We start from the raw sequence: 17311 nt of genomic DNA on the forward strand, positions 1-17311 counted from the left end.
TCAAATTCCTTAATAACCTTCTAACCTGAAATTTTTGATACATATACCCATGTTTTCCTTTTGCTTTTCTATTTTTTTAATTTTTTTAAGTTTAGCTTAGTCTAGTTTATTCTTTTTTAATTTTTATTTTCTAATATGCATATAGAGTTAAACTTCAAGGTAATCCCCTTCCCCAATCAATGCTACCCCTATAGGTAAACCAATTTTTAATCCCCCTTTATCTTAGGAAAGTTGAGTCCTTTAACACAGAAATCAAGATATATCCAGGAAGAATCAAAATAACCTTATTTGCCCACACTGAGAATTTATAACCACTCTCCCATCTTTTCCTTCTGCCAGTGTTTCTGTGTATCTGTGTTTGTCCTGATAATATATAAATCTTATACTTGGGGTACTTTTTGACAAGGTTCTTCCTTTTTTTGCACATATATATATATATATATATATATATATATATATATATATATATTTTTTTTTTTTTCCTCTTGTAATATACTTTTATCAGTCTTTTTGTTTGTATATTTTTGTGTGTATACTTCATAACTCGTACCTTGGGGCCCATTTGGGCTGAGCCTTCTCTTTTATCTTGCTTTTTCCCCTGTATCTCTCTCTTTTTTTTTCCTTTTTCTTTTCTTTTTTCTCTCATTTGGGTGGGGAATCCAGATTGCACAGAAGCGTTCCAGGGTGCACCTTGACTGCACCACAGTCGATACATCCAGCTGCATCCTTTCAGTCATCTCTTACCAAAATGACTAGGAGGAGGAATGCCCAACAGAAGAAAAATACAGAGGATGGACCTTCTGCAACAGAGCTAATGGCTATCAACATAGACAATATGTTGGAAAAGGAATTCAGGCTAACAATTATCCAGGCAATAGCTAGGTTGGAGAAAGCCATGGATGACCAAACAGAATTGATTAGGGCAGAACTGAAAGCCACCAGGGATGATGTTCACAATGCTCTCAATGAGTTCCAATCTAATCTAAATTCTCTAAAAGCTAGGGTAACTGAGACAGAAGATAGAATTAGTGATCTGGAGGACAAACAGATAGAGTTAAAGATCAGGTGGAAGCCTGGAACAAACAGCTCAGAAGCCATGAAAAGAGAATCAGGGAAATAAATGATGCCATGAAATGTTCCAATGTCAGAATTATTGAAATCCCTGAAGGGGAGGAGAAAGAAAGAAGTCTAGAAGATATAGTGGAACAAGTTGTCTATGAACATTTTCCCAATCTCATGAATGGAACCAGCATTCATGTACTAGAGGCAGAACAGTTACCCACCAAGATTTTAGATTCTTGAAAGTCCTCATGACACCTGATAGTTAGAATGAAGAATTACAATTGTAGGCAGAACCTCTTCAAAGCACCTAGGACAAAGAAACTCCTTACCTACAGAGGAAAGCCCATTAGAATAACATCAGGCCTGTCCACAGAGACCTGGCAAGCCAGGAAGGGCTGGCAAAATATATTCAGAGTACTAAATGAGAAGAACATGCAGCCAAGAATACTTTATCCAGCAAGACTGACATTCAAAATGGATGGAGAGATAAAGAGTTTCCAAGACCAGCAAGACTTAAAAGACTATGCCACCATCAAGCCAGCACTGCAGGAAATATTAAGGGGGTTCTATAAAAGAGAAAAAAATCCTAAGAATATCATTGAACAGAAATATATGGAGACAATCTACAGACAGAAAAACTTCAAAGGTAATGCTATGTCAGTAAAAACATATCTATCAATAATCACTCTCAATGTGAATAGCCTAAATGCACCCATAAAATGACACAGGGTTGCAGATTGGATAAAATGACAGGACCCATCCATATGTTGTGTACAAGAGACCCATTTTTAACCTAAAGATACACTCAGACTGAAAGTGAAGGGATGGAGAAGCATCTTTCATGCCAATGGGCCTCAAAAGAAGGCCCGGGTAGTGATTCTCATATCACATAAATTAGATTTTAAACTAAAGACTATAGTCAGCGATACAGAAGGACACTACATAATTCTTTTTTTTTTTAATTAATTTATTTATTTTCAGCGTAACAGTACTCATTGTTTTTGCACCACACCCAGTGCTCCATGCAATACGTGCCCTCCCTATTACCCTCCACCTGGTTCCCCAACCTCCCACCCCCCACCCCTTCAAAAACCCTCAGGCTGTTTTTCAGAGTCCATAGTCTCTCATGGTTTATCTCCCTTTCCAAGTTCCGACAACTCCCTTCTCCTCTCCATCTCCCCATGTCCTCCGTGTTCTTTGCTATGCTCCACAAATAAGTGAAACCATATGATACTTGACTCTCTCTGCTTGACTTATTTCACTGAGCATCATCTCTTCCAGTCCCGTCCACGTTGCTACAAAAGTTGGGTATTCATCCTTTCTGATGGAGGCATAATACTCCATCGTGTATATGGACCACATCTTCCTTATCCATTCATCCGTTGAAGGGCATCTTGGTTCTTTCCACAGTTTGGGGACCGTGGCCATTGCTGCAATAAACATTGGGGTACAGGTGGCTCTTATTTTCACTACATCTGTATCTTTGGGATAAATACCCAGCAGTGCAATTGCAGGGTCATAGGAAAGCTCTATTTTTAATTTCTTGAGGAATCTCCCCACTGTTCTCCAAAGTGGCTGCACCAACTTGCATTCCCACCAATAGTGTAAGAGGGTTCCCCTTTCTCCACATCCTTTCCAACACATGTTGTTTCCTGCCTTGCTAATTTTGACCATTCTAACTGGTGTAAGGTGATATCTCAATGAGGTTTTAATTTGAATCTCCCTGATGGCTAGTGATGATGAACATTTTCTCATGTGTCTGATAGCCATTTGTATGTCCTCATTGGAGAAGACACTACATAATTTTTAAAGGGACTATCCACCAAAATGATCTAACAAATGTATATATCTACACCCCCAATATGGGAGCAGCCAATTACATAAGAAAACTATTAATCAAGATAAAGAGTCATATTGATATGAATACAATAATAGTTGGAGATCTTAACACTCTTCTACAAGTAATAGACAGATCATCAAAGCAGAAAATCAATAAATAAATAAGAGCATTGAATGACACATTGGACCAGATGGACCTCATAGACATATACAGAACATTCTACCCTAAAACCACAGAATACTCATTCTTATCAAGTGCAAATGGAACCTTCTCCAGAATAGACCACATACTGGGTCACAAATCAGGACTCAACCAATACCAACAGACTGACATTATTCCCTGCATATTCTCAGATCACAATGCTTTGAAACTGGCGCTCAATCACAAGGAAAAGTTCGTAAGGATCTCAAACAGCTGGAAGCTAAAGACCACCTTGCTTAAGAATTCTTGGATAAACCAGGAGATCAAAGAAGAACTTAAACAATTCATAGAAACCAATGAGAATGAAGACACTTTGGTCCTAAAACCTACGGGATACAGCAAAGGTGGTTCTAAGGGGGAAATACAGAGCCATCCAAGCCTCCCTCAAAAAAAATTGAAAAATCCAGAATACACCAGCTGTCTCTATACCTTAAAGAACTGGAGAATCAACAACAAATCAAACCAACTCCACATGCAAGAAGGGAAATAATCAAGATTAGAGCAGAGATCAATGAGGTAGAAACCAGAGATACAATAGAACGTATCAATGAAATTAGAAACTGGTTTTTTTAAAGAATCAATAAGATCGACAAACCATTGGCCACACTAATCCAAAAGAAAAGAGAGAAAGCCCAAATTAATAAAATTATGATTGAAAAGGTAGAGATCAAAATTAACACCAAGGAAATAGAAACAATCATCAGAAATTATTGCTAAGTTATATGCCAATAAGCTAAGCAACCTAGATGAAATGGATGCATTCGTGGAAAACTATAAACTTGAACCAGGAAGAAATTGACAACTTGCATAGACAGATATCTAGTAATGAGATTGAAGCAGTGATCAAAAACCTCCCAAAAAACAAGAGCCCAGGACCTGATGGACTCTATGGGGAATTCTACCAAACTTTCAAAGAAGAAATAACACCAAATCTCCTGAAGCTGTTTCAAAAAATTGAAGCAGAAGCAAAACCTCCAGACTCTTTTTAAGAAGCCAGCATTACCTTGATCCCCAAACCAGGTAAAGACCCTACCAAAAAGGAGAATTTCAGACCAATATCACTGATGAATATGGATTGTAAGATTCTCAACAAGATCCTAGCAAACAGAATCCATCAGCACATTAAAAAGATTATCTCCCATTACCAGGTGGGATTCATCCCTGGGTTGCAAGGATAGTTCAACGTTCGCAAATCAATCCATGTGATAGAACAAATCAACAAGAGAAGAGAAAAGAACCACATGGTCCTCTCAATTGATGCAGAAAAATCATTTGACAAAATCCAGCATCCGTTCCTGATTAAAACGGTTCAAAGTATAGGAATAGAGGGAACATGCCTGAACTCCATAAAATCTATCTATGAAAGACCCACAGCAAATATCATCCTCAATGGGAAAAAGCTTGTAGCCTTCCCATTGAGATTAGGAACACGACAAGGATGCCCATTCTCACCACTCTTGTTCAACATAGTATTAGAAGTCCTAACAACAGCAATAAGAAAACAAAGAGAAATAAAAGGTATCTAAATTGGCAATGATGAAGTCAAACTCTCTCTCTTCGCAGATGCCATGATTCTTTATATGGAAAACCCCAAAGACTCCACCCCCAAACTACTAGAACTCATACAGCAATTCAGTAACATGGCAGGATACAACGTCAATGTACAGAAATCAGTGGCTTTCTTATACACTAACAATGAAAATACAGAAAGGGAAATTAGAGAATCGATTCCATTTGCTAAAGCACCAAGAACCATAAGATACCTGGGAATAAACCGAACCAAAGAGGTAAAGGATCTGTACTCGACGAACTACAGAACACTCATGAAAGAAATCGAAGAAGACGCAAAAAGATGGAAGACCATCACATGCTCTTGTTTCAGAAGAATAAACATTGTTAAAATGTCTATACTTTCTAGAGCAATTTATACTTTTAATGCCATTCCAATCAAAATTCCACCAGTATTTTTCAAAGAGCTAGAGCTAATAACCCTAAAATTTGTATGGAATCAGAAGAGACCCCAAATTGCTAAGGAAATGTTGAAAAACAAAAATAAAACTGGCGGCATCACGTTACCAGTTTTCAATCTATACTACAAAGCTGTGATCACCAAGACAGCATGGTACTGGCATAAAAACAGACACATAGACCAGTGGAACAGAGTAGAGAGCCCAGATATGGACCCTCAACTCTATGGTCAAATAATCTTCAACAAAACAGTAAAAAATATACAGTGGACAAAAGACAGTCTCTTCAATAAATGGTGCTGGGAAAACTGGACAGCTATATGTAGAAGAATGAAACTAGACCATTCTCTTACACTATACACAAAGATAAAATCGAAATGGATAAAATACCTCAACGTGAGACAGGAATCCATCAGAATCCGAGAGGAGAACATAGGCAGTAACCTCTTCGATATCAGCCACAGCAACTTCTTTCAAGTTATGTCTCCAAAGGCCAAGGAAACAAAAGTGAAAATGAACTTTTGGGACTAAACCACATTGAGATATCAACTTACACCAGTTAGAATGACCAAAATTAGCAAGACAGGAAACAACGTGTGTTGGAGAGGATGTGGAGAAAGGGGAACCCTCTTACACTCTTGGTGGGAATGCAAGTTGGTGCAGCCACTTTGGAGAATAGTGGGGAGATTCCTCAAGAAATTAAAAATAGAGCTTCCCTATGACCCTGCAATTGCACTGCTGGCTATTTGATACAGATGTAGTGAAAAGAAGAGCCATCTGTACCCCAATGTTTATTGCAGCAATGGCCACGGTCCCCAAACTGTGGAAAGAACCAAGATGCCCTTCAACGGATGAATGGATAAGGAAGATGTGGTCCATATACACGATGGAGTATTATGCCTCCATCAGAAAGGATGAATACCCAACTTTTGTAACAACATGGACGGGACTGGAAGAGATGATGCTCAGTGAAATAAGTCAAGCAGAGAGAGTCAAGTATCATATGGTTTCACTTATCTGTGGAGAATAACAAAGAACATGGAGGACATGGGGAGATGGAGAGGGGAAGGGAGTTGAGCGAAATTGGAAGGGGAGGTGAACCATGAGACACTATGGACTCTGAAAAACAGCCTGAGGGTTTTGAAGGGGTGGGGGGTGGGAGGTTGGGGAACCAGGTGGTGAGTAATAGGGAGGACACGTATTGCATGGAGCACTAGGTGTGGTGCAAAAACAATGAATACTCTTATGCTGGAAAGAAATTTTTTTAAAAGTGGAAAAAAAATAAAATGAGTATTGTAAGCAGCATATTGGTGGGTCTGGTTTTTGTTTTGTTTTGTTTTGTTTCTAAATATATTCTGATGCCCTATGGCTTCTGTTTGGAAGATTTAGTCCATTTACATTCAGAGTTAATTACTGAAAGATATGAATTTTGTGCCATTGTATCACCTCTAAAGCAGCTCCCCTTGAAGACTATCTTTGTTCCTTTCTAGTCTTTGTTACTTTTGATCTCTCTTTCCTACTCTAAGTTCCCCCTTTAATATTTCCTGAAGGTTCAGTGTTCACAAACTCCTTTAGTTTTTGCTTATCTTAGAAAATTTTTGCTCTCCTTCTATTCTGAATGACAGCCTTGCTGAATAAAATATTCTTGTCTGCATATTTTTCCCATTTAGCACCTTAAATATATTATGCCACTTGTCTTCTGGCCTGCTAGGTCTGTGCAGATGGGTCTGCTGTCTGTCTTATGTGTCTGCCATTATAAGTTAAGGACTTTTTCTCTGGAGCTTCTTTTAGGATTTTCTCCTTTTTGAAAGTTTCACTATGATGTGTCATGATGTTGACTTGTTTTTGTTGTTTTATGGGTAGTTCTCTGTTCCTTTTGGGCCTGAATGCCTATTTCCTTCCCCAGATTAGGGACGTTCTCAGCTATTATTTGTTCAAATAAACCTTCTGCCCTTTCCCCCCACCCCAGCTCTTCCTCTTCTGGAACTCCTATAACACAGATACTATCTCGATCTATGGAATCACTGAGTCCCCTAAATCTAAAAAGAGGTCATACACTGTCCAGGGCCTGGGACTTCAGTAAGTGTTTCTGGTGTATGTTGTGTGCACTCTGCTGTTGTGTTGTGGCTTTTCTTTCCCATTCTTCTGTCCTGTACGGAGTTCTTCCTTGCTTATAGTGGGGAGTATTTGGACCTTTAACTAGGTGTGCTTTGATTTTTTAAAAATATTTTATTTATTTATTTGAGAGAAAGAGAGACAGCAAGAGAGGGAACACAAGCAGGGGGAGTGTGAGAGGGAGAAGCGGGCCTCCCACCAAGCAGGGAGCCCAATGCAGGGCTCAATCCCAGGATCCTGGGATTAGGACCTGAGTCAAAGGCAGAAGCTTAACAACTGAGTCACCCAAGCACCCCTGATTTGTTAATATAAGTCTTGCATCTGCCACACTCTTTTTCTCTAATTGTTCAGATTCCTTTCTTAATTCTCATATTTCTAGTTGTTCAAAATAGTTTGATGTTTATCCAACTGTCTGAGGAGCAAGGAAAGCTCAGGGTCCCCCTAGTACCTCACCATTTAACTCTCTCCCTTCTAGTATTTTCTTTCTAAATTCTTGACTGCAATTCTCTTCAAATAGTCGCCATTCTAAATGTATTTAATATTTCCCTTTAAATATGCCAATTTCTTCATAATATAGGAACCACTGTTCTATGAATATACATGATTTAATTTACAAAATGCCATTGTATGTCCTTCCCCTCTAAATATAATTCACACTGTTTTATAGAGAGAGAACTTGTACTTCAAAGCATTGCTATTATTCAGTAGTACAAATAAACTCACTTTACTGTCTATTCACCAAATGAGGGACAGCTTAACTGCTTGTGAATTGCTATTACCATAAATGATTTCATGATTAATAACTGTCCAATAGCCCTATGTAGGTGTTAGAATTTCTCTAAGATAAATACCCAGAAGTGAAAAAAACTGGACAATAAAGCATTTATCCACTTATTTTCACTAAATATTTCAGACTGCTTTTCAGAATGACTCTAATTCCACCTACAGAGCAGGATACATTGTTCATATCCCCTCCACAAAATTTTACATAATTTGCCTTCTTAAATATTTGTTTCCATATAAAATAAGACCATGTTGATTTAATTCACCTTCTTTTTGTTATCAATGAATTTGGAGCCCCTATCATACATATTAGCTTTTCAGCTTTTCTATGAACTACTCCTGTAAGATCTTGGTCCACATAAAATGGGTTTTCTGTGCTCTTCTTGTTGATTTGCATCCTGTGCATCTGCCCAGTTCAATACAGTAGCTAGTAACATATGTCTGTTTAAATACTAATTAGAATAAATAAAAATAAATAACACTGAAATTTAAGTTACTCACACCAGTCTCATTCTGGGATTCAATAGTTATATGTGAACAGTGGCTACAATATTGAATAAGAGACATAAAACATTTTCATAAATACTTTCATCATTATAGAAAATTCCTTTGGGCAGCAGTCATCTAGATATTGATCACTTACTAATTTAATATATTACAAATATTTCTGTTGAATTTGTCATTTATATACCAATCTCTAGTTTCCTTGATAGCAAAAAATAAAGGTTTACTATTTGTATTCTGAAATTTAATTAAAAGCTTACCTTTTCATTTTTAAAAGATTTGTTTATAAGATATCCTTCCTAAAACAAAAATCACAAAAATATTCCTCAACATTTTCTTATTATCATATCACATTTTTCATATTTTGTTGTTAAATATTTCTGGATATAGTGAACACTGATAAGTGTTAGTTCTTTCTTCAGAAACTATCAATTCAGAAATAAAATGTTAGTTCCTACATTCTTACATTCCTACACTAAAGAACACATACAAGATTATCTTAGAGATCCTGAGGTATGGTTCCAGATGACTAAAATAAGCAAATATTACAATAAAGAGAATCACAAGAATTTTGTTTCCCAGTGCATATAAAAACTATGTTTATACTAAAGACTATTCAGTGTGCAATATAATTATGTCTAAAGAAAACAATGTCTATACCTTACTTTAAAAAGCCACTGCTAAAAAAATAATAACCATTATCTGAGCTTTCAGCAAGTTTTAATATTTGTGCTGGTGGATGGTCTTACTTGCATGTTGATGGCTGCTGACTGATCAAGGTGGTAGTTGCTGAAGGCTGGGGTGGCTGTAGCAATTTCTTAAAATAATACAATACTGAAATTTGTTACATCAACTAACTCTTTCATTACCAAACTCTTCATAGCATGCAATTCTGTTTGATAGAATTTTTCCCATAATAAGACTTCTTTCAAAATTGGAGCCAATTCTTCCTAACTCTGCTGCTTTATCAACTAAGTTTATGTAATATTCTAAATCCTTTGTTGTCATTTCCATAACCTTCAGAGTAGGTTATGTAGATCTTTATCAAGAATACACAGTAGATAAAGTGGATCTTTACCAGCAGTAGACCCTCATATCTAAAGAAACCACTTTCTTTGTTCATCTAAAAGAAGCAACTCCTCATCTTCTGAAGTTTTATCAAGATTGCAGCAATTCAGTCACTTTTTTAGGCCCCACTTATAATTCTATTTCTTTTGCTATTTGTATAATATCTACACTTCCCCCACTGAAATCTTGAACCCCTCAAAGTTATCCATGAGGGTTGGAATCACCCTCTTCCAAATATATGTTCAGGTTGCTCTTTTGACCTCTTCCCATGAATCACAGATATTCTTAATGGGATAAAGAATGGTGAATAATTTCCCAAAAGTTTTCAATTGATGTTGTCCAGATCCAGCAGAAGAATCAATATCTACAGTAGCTATAGCCTTATACAGTGTATTTCTTAAATATTAAAACTTGACACAGAGGGGAGGAGGGTGGCGGATGGGTAACCAGGTGATGGGTATTAAGGAGGGCACATGCAGTTATGAGGACTGGGTGATATATGCAACTAGTGAATTGTCGGACACTACATCAAAAACTAATGATATACTATATGCTGGCTAATTGAACATGATAATAAAAAAAGACTTTAAATTGCAATTACTCCTTATCTGTGAGCTGCAGAATGGATGTTGCATTACCAGGCATGAAAAAAACATCAATCTCATTGGACATTCCACCAGAGATCTTGGGTGACCCAGTGCATTTTCAATAAACAGTAATATATTGAAAGGAATCTGCTTTTCTGAGGAGTTGGTCTCCACATGGACTTAAAAGATTCAGTAAACAATATTGTAAGCACTGTCTTCGGGCTTTGCTGTTATATTTACAGAGCAAAAGCAGAGTAGATTTAGCATAATTCTTAAGGGCCCTAGGATTTTCAGAATGATAACTGAGCCTAGGCTTCAAATTAAATTTGCCTACATTAGCCACTGACAGGAAATTACGCCTGTCCTTTGAAGTTTTGAAGCCAGGCACTGACTTTCCCTTTCCAACTATGAAAGTCCTAGATAGCATCTTTCCATATAAGACTGTTTCATCTACATTAAGAATCTACAGTTTAGTGTAGCCCCCTTTATTAATTATCTTAGTTAGATCTTCTAGTTAACTGCATTACAGCTTCCACAATAGCACTTGATGCTTCACCTTCTACTTTTATGTTATAGAGTTAACATAACATAGGGAAGTTTCTTCCCTAAACCTCATGAGCCTGCTTCTGCTAGCTTCAGGTATTTTTGCTGCAGCTTCATCATCTCTCTCAGCCTTCCTAGAATTGAAGAGATTTAGGGCCTTGCTGTGGATTAGGCTTTGACTTAAGGGACTGTTGAGGCTGGTTTGATCTTCTCACCAAACCACTAGAACTCTCCATATGGGCAAGAAGGTGGTTTCACTTTCTTCTATCTATGTGTTCTTGGGAGTAGCACCTTTAATTTCTTTCACAAGGTTTTCTTTTGCATTCATAACTTGGTAAAGTATTTGGCACAAGAGGCCTAGCTTTTGACTTATCTGTTTCTAATATGCCTTCCTCACTAAGCTTAATCATTTCTAGCTTTTAATTTAAGGTGATAGATGTGTGACCCTCTTTTTTTTTTAAACTGGAATAGTTAAAGGTCATTGTAGGGTTATTAACTGGCCTAATATCAACATTGTTTGGTCTCATGGAATAGGGACTCCTAAGTAGAGAGATAAAAATGGGGGAACAGTCAGTTGGTGGCAGTCAGAACACAAACACTTATCAATTAAGATTGCCATCTTAAATGGGTATAGAACCCCAGAAAAATTACAGTAGAGGTAACAAAGATCAATGATCTCAGATCACCATAATAAATATAATGAAAAATTTTATTGAAAAAATTACCAAAATGTGAGGCTCCTGAAAGGCTCAGTCAGTTAAGTGTCTGCTTTCAGCTCAGGTCATGATCCCAGAGTCCTGGGATCAAGCCCCGCATAAGGCTCTCTGTTCAGTGGGGAGTCTGCTTCTCCTTCTCCCTCTGCCTGCCATTCAAACTTCTTGTGCTCTCTCTGTCAAATAATGAACAAAATCTTGAGGAAAAGAAAAAAAAAAAAAGACTGAAGCCACAGTCTTTAAAAAGATTACCAAAATACAATGGAGACAAAAAGTAAGCAGCTGTTGTTGGGAAAATGGTCACAGTACACTTCCTCAATGCAGTGTTGCCACAAACCTTCAATTTGCAAAATACACAGTAATTCCAAAGTACAATAAACAAGGTATACCTGTATAAATGAGTTTAGAGACTTATATTTAGGGATCTAACTAGAGAAATGTGACCAAGATCTAAGGTAATAGACTTATGATTGAAAGTGAAAACAATAAAGTAATGGTTGTCAACCAGAGACAATTCTGTCCCCCAGGGACATTTGGCAATCTCTGGAGACATTTTTGGTAGCCACAGTGAAGAGAAAAAATGTTCATCATCACTAGCCATCAGGGAGATTCAAATTAAGCCCACACTGAGATACCACCTTACACCAATTAGTGTATTTGTACACTAATAATTACACCAATTAGAATGACCAAATTTGGGAAGCCGGGGTGGCTCAGTGGGTTATGCCTCTGCCTTTGGCTGAGCTTATGATCTTGGGGTCCTGGGATCACGCCCTGCATCAAGCTCTGTACTCAGCAGGGAGCCTGCTTCTCCCTCGCTGCCTGCCTCTCTGCCTACTTGTGATCTCTCTCTCTCTCTGTGTCAAATAAATAAATAAAATCTTAAAAAAAAAATGAATGGCCAAAATTAACAAGACAGGAAACAACATGTGTTGGAGAGGATGTGGAAAAAGGGGAACCCTCTTACACTGTTGATGGGAACTTAAGTTTGTGCAGCCACTTTGGAAAATGGTGTGGAGATTCCTTAAGAAATTAAAAATAAAGCTACCCTATGACTCTGCAATTGCACTATTGAATATTTACCCCAAAGATACTGATGTAGTGAAAAGAAGGGCCATCTGTACTCCAATGTTCCTAGCAGCAATGGCCACAGTCGCCAAACTGTGGATAAAACCAAGATGCCCTTCGACAGACTAATGGATAAACAAGATATGGTCCATATATACTATGGAGTATTATGCCTCCATCAGAAAGGATGAATACCCAACTTTTTATCCACATGGACGGGACTGGAAGAGATTATGCTGAGTGAAATAAGTCATGCAGAGAGAGTCAATTATCAGATAGTTCCACTTACTTGTGGAGCAAAGGAATAACACAGAGGACATGGGGAGATGGAGCAGAGAAGTGAGTTGGGGGAAATTGGAAGGGGAGATGAACCATGAGAGACTATGGGTTCTGAGAAGCAAACTGAGGGTTTTGGAGGGGAGGGGGATGGGGGTTCATAGCCCATCATAGTGGGTATTATAGAGGGCACATATTGCATGGAGCACTGGGTGTGGTGCATAAGAAAATGAATGTTGGAACACTGAAAATAAATAATATAAAATAAAATGGTAAAAAAATTTAAAAATACAGTAGTGGATTATAAAAAACATTTTTTAATGATTTTGAGTTGCCACAGATACTTGTTTTGAAGTGCATATGCTAGTTGGCAGGACCAAGACTCTTCAGAAGGGAAGTCACTGTGCACAGCCACACTTGAAGTGGATCCTCTATGATAGCCAGTTAGGGTAAGGGAGTATAGACAGGTAATATGGGACACATACAAAATGTGTCAACCAAAATATCTGTGTTAATTGTTGTTATATTTTATTTTATTTATTTATATTTTTATATATTTATTATTTATATTAAGATTTTATTTTATTTTTTATTTTATAAAATTTCTATATGTAAATATTTCTAATTACACTTAATGTCTACAAAGTAAGATTATACTATGCAAAGTGCATTGTAACCTGCTTTTTTTTTTTTTTTCATTTAAATAATGAAATAAGACCACTCCCTTTGCTAGATCTTTCTCCTTCACTTACTGGGTAGAACTGAAATGGAACTTTTGGTCTCCATGGCACATGACAGATATGTGGCTATTTGTAAACCCCTACATTGTGCAACCATCATGAACAGAAAGGTGTGTGTTCTGCTGGTAGTGACCTCATGATTCTTAAGTCCTCATTTAGGGCTTCAGATACTCTGTTGTGAATTTGCTTTTCTGCGGTCCCAATGTGGTGGACAGCATTTCCTGTGATCTCCCTCTGGTTACTAAGCTTGCCTGCATAGATACCTACAGATTGTCATTGTTGCCAGCAGTGGGATGATCTCTCTGAGCTGGTTCATGATTTTGCTTATCTCCTACAGTCTGTTCCTCATAACCATTAAGAGTCACTCTTCTACCAGAAATCCAAAGCTCATTCCACTTTGATCACATCACAGTGGTGATTCTCTTTCTTGGCCCATGCATCTTCACCTGTATCTGTCCCTTCAGCAAGTTCCTTGCTGTATTTTACGCCACTGTTACCCCATCTTGAACTTAATTATCTATACTGTGAAACAAAGAAATGAAGACAGCCATGAAGAAATTCTGTCATGATTTTGTGAGTTCAAGAGAGAATAGTTAGATTAAAATTTAATTTTTAAAGGAAACTTTAGATCTTTTAAAAATTGTTATTGATCTGATACAGAGTATATAAGACATAAAAAAAAGTCAGATCTTCAAGGATATTTTGAATCTAGTACCAACAACAACAAAAAAATAAATTAATGGCTTTAGATATTTTTTATGATTCCAACTAATTATAAAAATTGTCCATTAAAAATTCACTCATAGAGATGCCTGGGTGGCTCAGTCTGTTAAGTGTCTGCCTTTGGCTCAGGTCATGATCCTCAGGTCCTTAGATTGAATCTCACATCTGGCTCCCTGCTCTCTCTCTCTGCCTGCTCCTTCCCCTGCTTGTGTTTGCTCACTTTCTCTCTCTCTATGACAACAAATCAATAAAATCCTGAAAAAAAAAACCTCACCTGTATTTAAGATATATCAAATATATGCTTTATTTGGGTATTAGAATGGCATTGGTTGAAAGGGAAAATAAAGCAAATCTCCAGAAAGTCTACCACATTTTTCTGTATAGTCAGAATGATTTGGCACTTACTGTGCACCCAAGGTTGGTTCTCTGTCTCCTCAATAATTTTAATGTCTGAGTCAGCACTTACACATGGTGCTTCCTAAGAAAACAGTAACGAGTTTCAGTATCTATGGATATACTGTCACAGTACACTCATTTTTCTTCTGCCTCCAAAATGAGTTTTCATAGATACTTTTAAGGCTCCTACTATCATTAAAATTTATTTCCATCTTCTCACTCCAAAATTTCTCAGTTTCAGAATCTGTGTCCCTGACTCAAAAAAAAAAAAAAAAGTTACCAAACTCAGGATACACCCATGGTTTCCTTAGAGTAAACTGAATTTACAATATGATATTAAATAATAAATTATATTTTGCATGTTATCATTCTCCAGGAAACTAATGTAACGACATTTGGATATCATCACATCACTACTAATTCCCACTGATAAGACACAGTTCAGTGGAGTTTCTGTAGCTGTGAATTTGAATAGATTCATTCACAACTTGTCATTAGTCCTCTCTGTAAAACATCATTGACACATGAAATTAAAAAAAAAAGCGGCTATAAGAAGTTTTGTTTGTTTGTTTGTTTGAGAGAGGAGGGCAGGGTAAGGGCGGATGGGGAGAGAGAATTCTGAAGCAGACTTCCCACTAAGTGCAAAGCCCAAGACAGGGTTTGCTCTCAGGATCCTGAGATCATGACCAGAGCTTAAATCAAAGGCGCTTAACTGAGCCACCCAGGTACCCCAAGAAGTTGTGTTTTATCTTTTCAACAAGTCTAATGTAGACACAAGTAGAGTCTTGACAACAAAAGAAGATCAATAGGTATTTTTAGATAATTTTCTCCAATTTACATATCATATAACCTCAATCACAAAAGCCAGAATTTAATGATTACAAAAAAAACTTGAAATCATGGGGAAGAAATTTAAGGTAGTGGCAGCAAATGTAGTTACAGAGCAAAAGGAAATAGGAAAATAACCCTGTGTATTCACTCGATGAAAACTAATAATGTGAACAACACAATAACCAAATGTTTTATTTAACTTTAATGATGTCAAGTTGAGAACAAGACAATGTTTATAATAGGTAAGTCTATTATACAATGGTCAAACTGTCTCAAAATGTATTTCTGATAAATTCCAAATTTCTCAGAGATTATTTCCTTATGTTCCATTGTGGAGTGGAGCCATGAGGCCCTGTGCAGTGTGGCAGTCACTGGTGTCATCTGCCTACCACCAGCTCCTTCACCTGCAGGTTTGTGCACTTGCCTGGCCTGCCCACGCTGCTCCCACAGCAGCTTCAGCAACTGGGCCAAGAACAGTGTGTAAAGTAGCTGAGCTAGGACTTTCGGAGGAATAGAGCAGCCCCTTTCACTTCTCCTCAAGAACATCCCCTTGGGGGCTCCTGGGTGGCTCAGTGGTTTAAGCTGCTGCCTTCAGCTCAGGTCATGATCTCAGGGTCCTGGGATCGAGTCCTGCATAGGGCTCTCTGCTTGGCAGGGAGCCTGCTTCCTCCTCTCTCTCTCTCTCTGCCTGCTTCTCTCCCTACTTGTGATCTCTATCTGTCAAATAAATAAATAAAATCTTAAAAAAAAAAAAAAAGAACATCCCCTTGGTAAGCCTCCTGAACGTCTACAATTGCTCATGTACCTGAGTAGCCACAGATCAAAGCCACATTGAGACCAAAGCAACCATGAAAGGCTACCTTGAACTTAAGCCAGTTGCCAGACTGCCTGAACAACTGTGATGTGGTAGTTATTCCAGTAGCAGTCTTGAGAAAACCAGGCATGACACAGGATGTTTGTTCCAGACCAATGCCACAGTTGTGGATACCCTGACTACTGGCTGTGCCCAGCATTGCCCTGAGGCCATGATCTGCACCACTTCAAATTTGATTAACTCCACCATCCCAATCACAACAGCATTTTCAAGAAACATGGAATATACAATCCCAATAAAATCTTTGGGGTGACAACCCTGGGCATTGTCAGAACCAACACTAATTATAGAACTGAAGAGATTTGGATCCAATTCAAGAGATTTGGATCAGTGTTCCTGTCACTGGTGGCCATGCTGAGAAACCATCATACATCAACCACTCTAAAAATGGGCCTTCCCCAGGACCAGCTGACAGGTGTCATTGGGAGGATCCAGGAGGCCAGGACCAAGGTAGTAAAGGCCACAGATGCAGCAGGCTCTGACCACACCGTCTGTGGGGTATGCTGGAGCCCAATATGTCTTCTCCCTTGTGGATGCAATGAATGGTAAGGAAGGAGTTGTGGAATGTTTATTAAGTCCCAAGAAATGGAGTGTCCCTATTTCTCCACACCATTACTGCTGAGGGAAAAGGGCATCAAAAAGAATCTAGGCATCAGCACCACTTTCCTTTCCCAGAGAAGATAATAGCCAAAGCCATCTCTGAGCTGAAGGTGTCCATAAAAAAATGAGAAGCGTTCATGAAGAACATGAAATGAGAAAGCAGTTAGTGAGTAGTCTATTTCCCTAACTTATTAAGGCATCATGTCACTATAAAGACACATCAGACCCCTTTGTGTTTCAGTTGTGTTAATGATGAGTATTGTATTAACGTTGCTGTACCTTCCAAATCACAAGTCAATAAATAAAATAAATAAAATCTTTAAAATAATAAATAAATGAATAAAATCTTTAAAAAAAGAAGATAAAGCCTACTTTATCTTCTTTTTTTAAAGATTTTATTTATTTTATTTAACAGACAGA

General features: G+C 37.7%; 1 pseudogene; it reads left to right on the forward strand.

Annotated features, from left to right (window-relative positions):
* Window positions 1–15761: 15761 nt before the first annotated feature.
* On the forward strand, window positions 15762–17046 carry LOC123943560 (annotated as a pseudogene).
* Window positions 17047–17311: the final 265 nt, after the last annotated feature.

Source organism: Meles meles, chromosome 6, assembly GCF_922984935.1.
Source record: "Meles meles chromosome 6, mMelMel3.1 paternal haplotype, whole genome shotgun sequence".
Lineage (NCBI taxonomy): Eukaryota > Metazoa > Chordata > Mammalia > Carnivora > Mustelidae > Meles > Meles meles.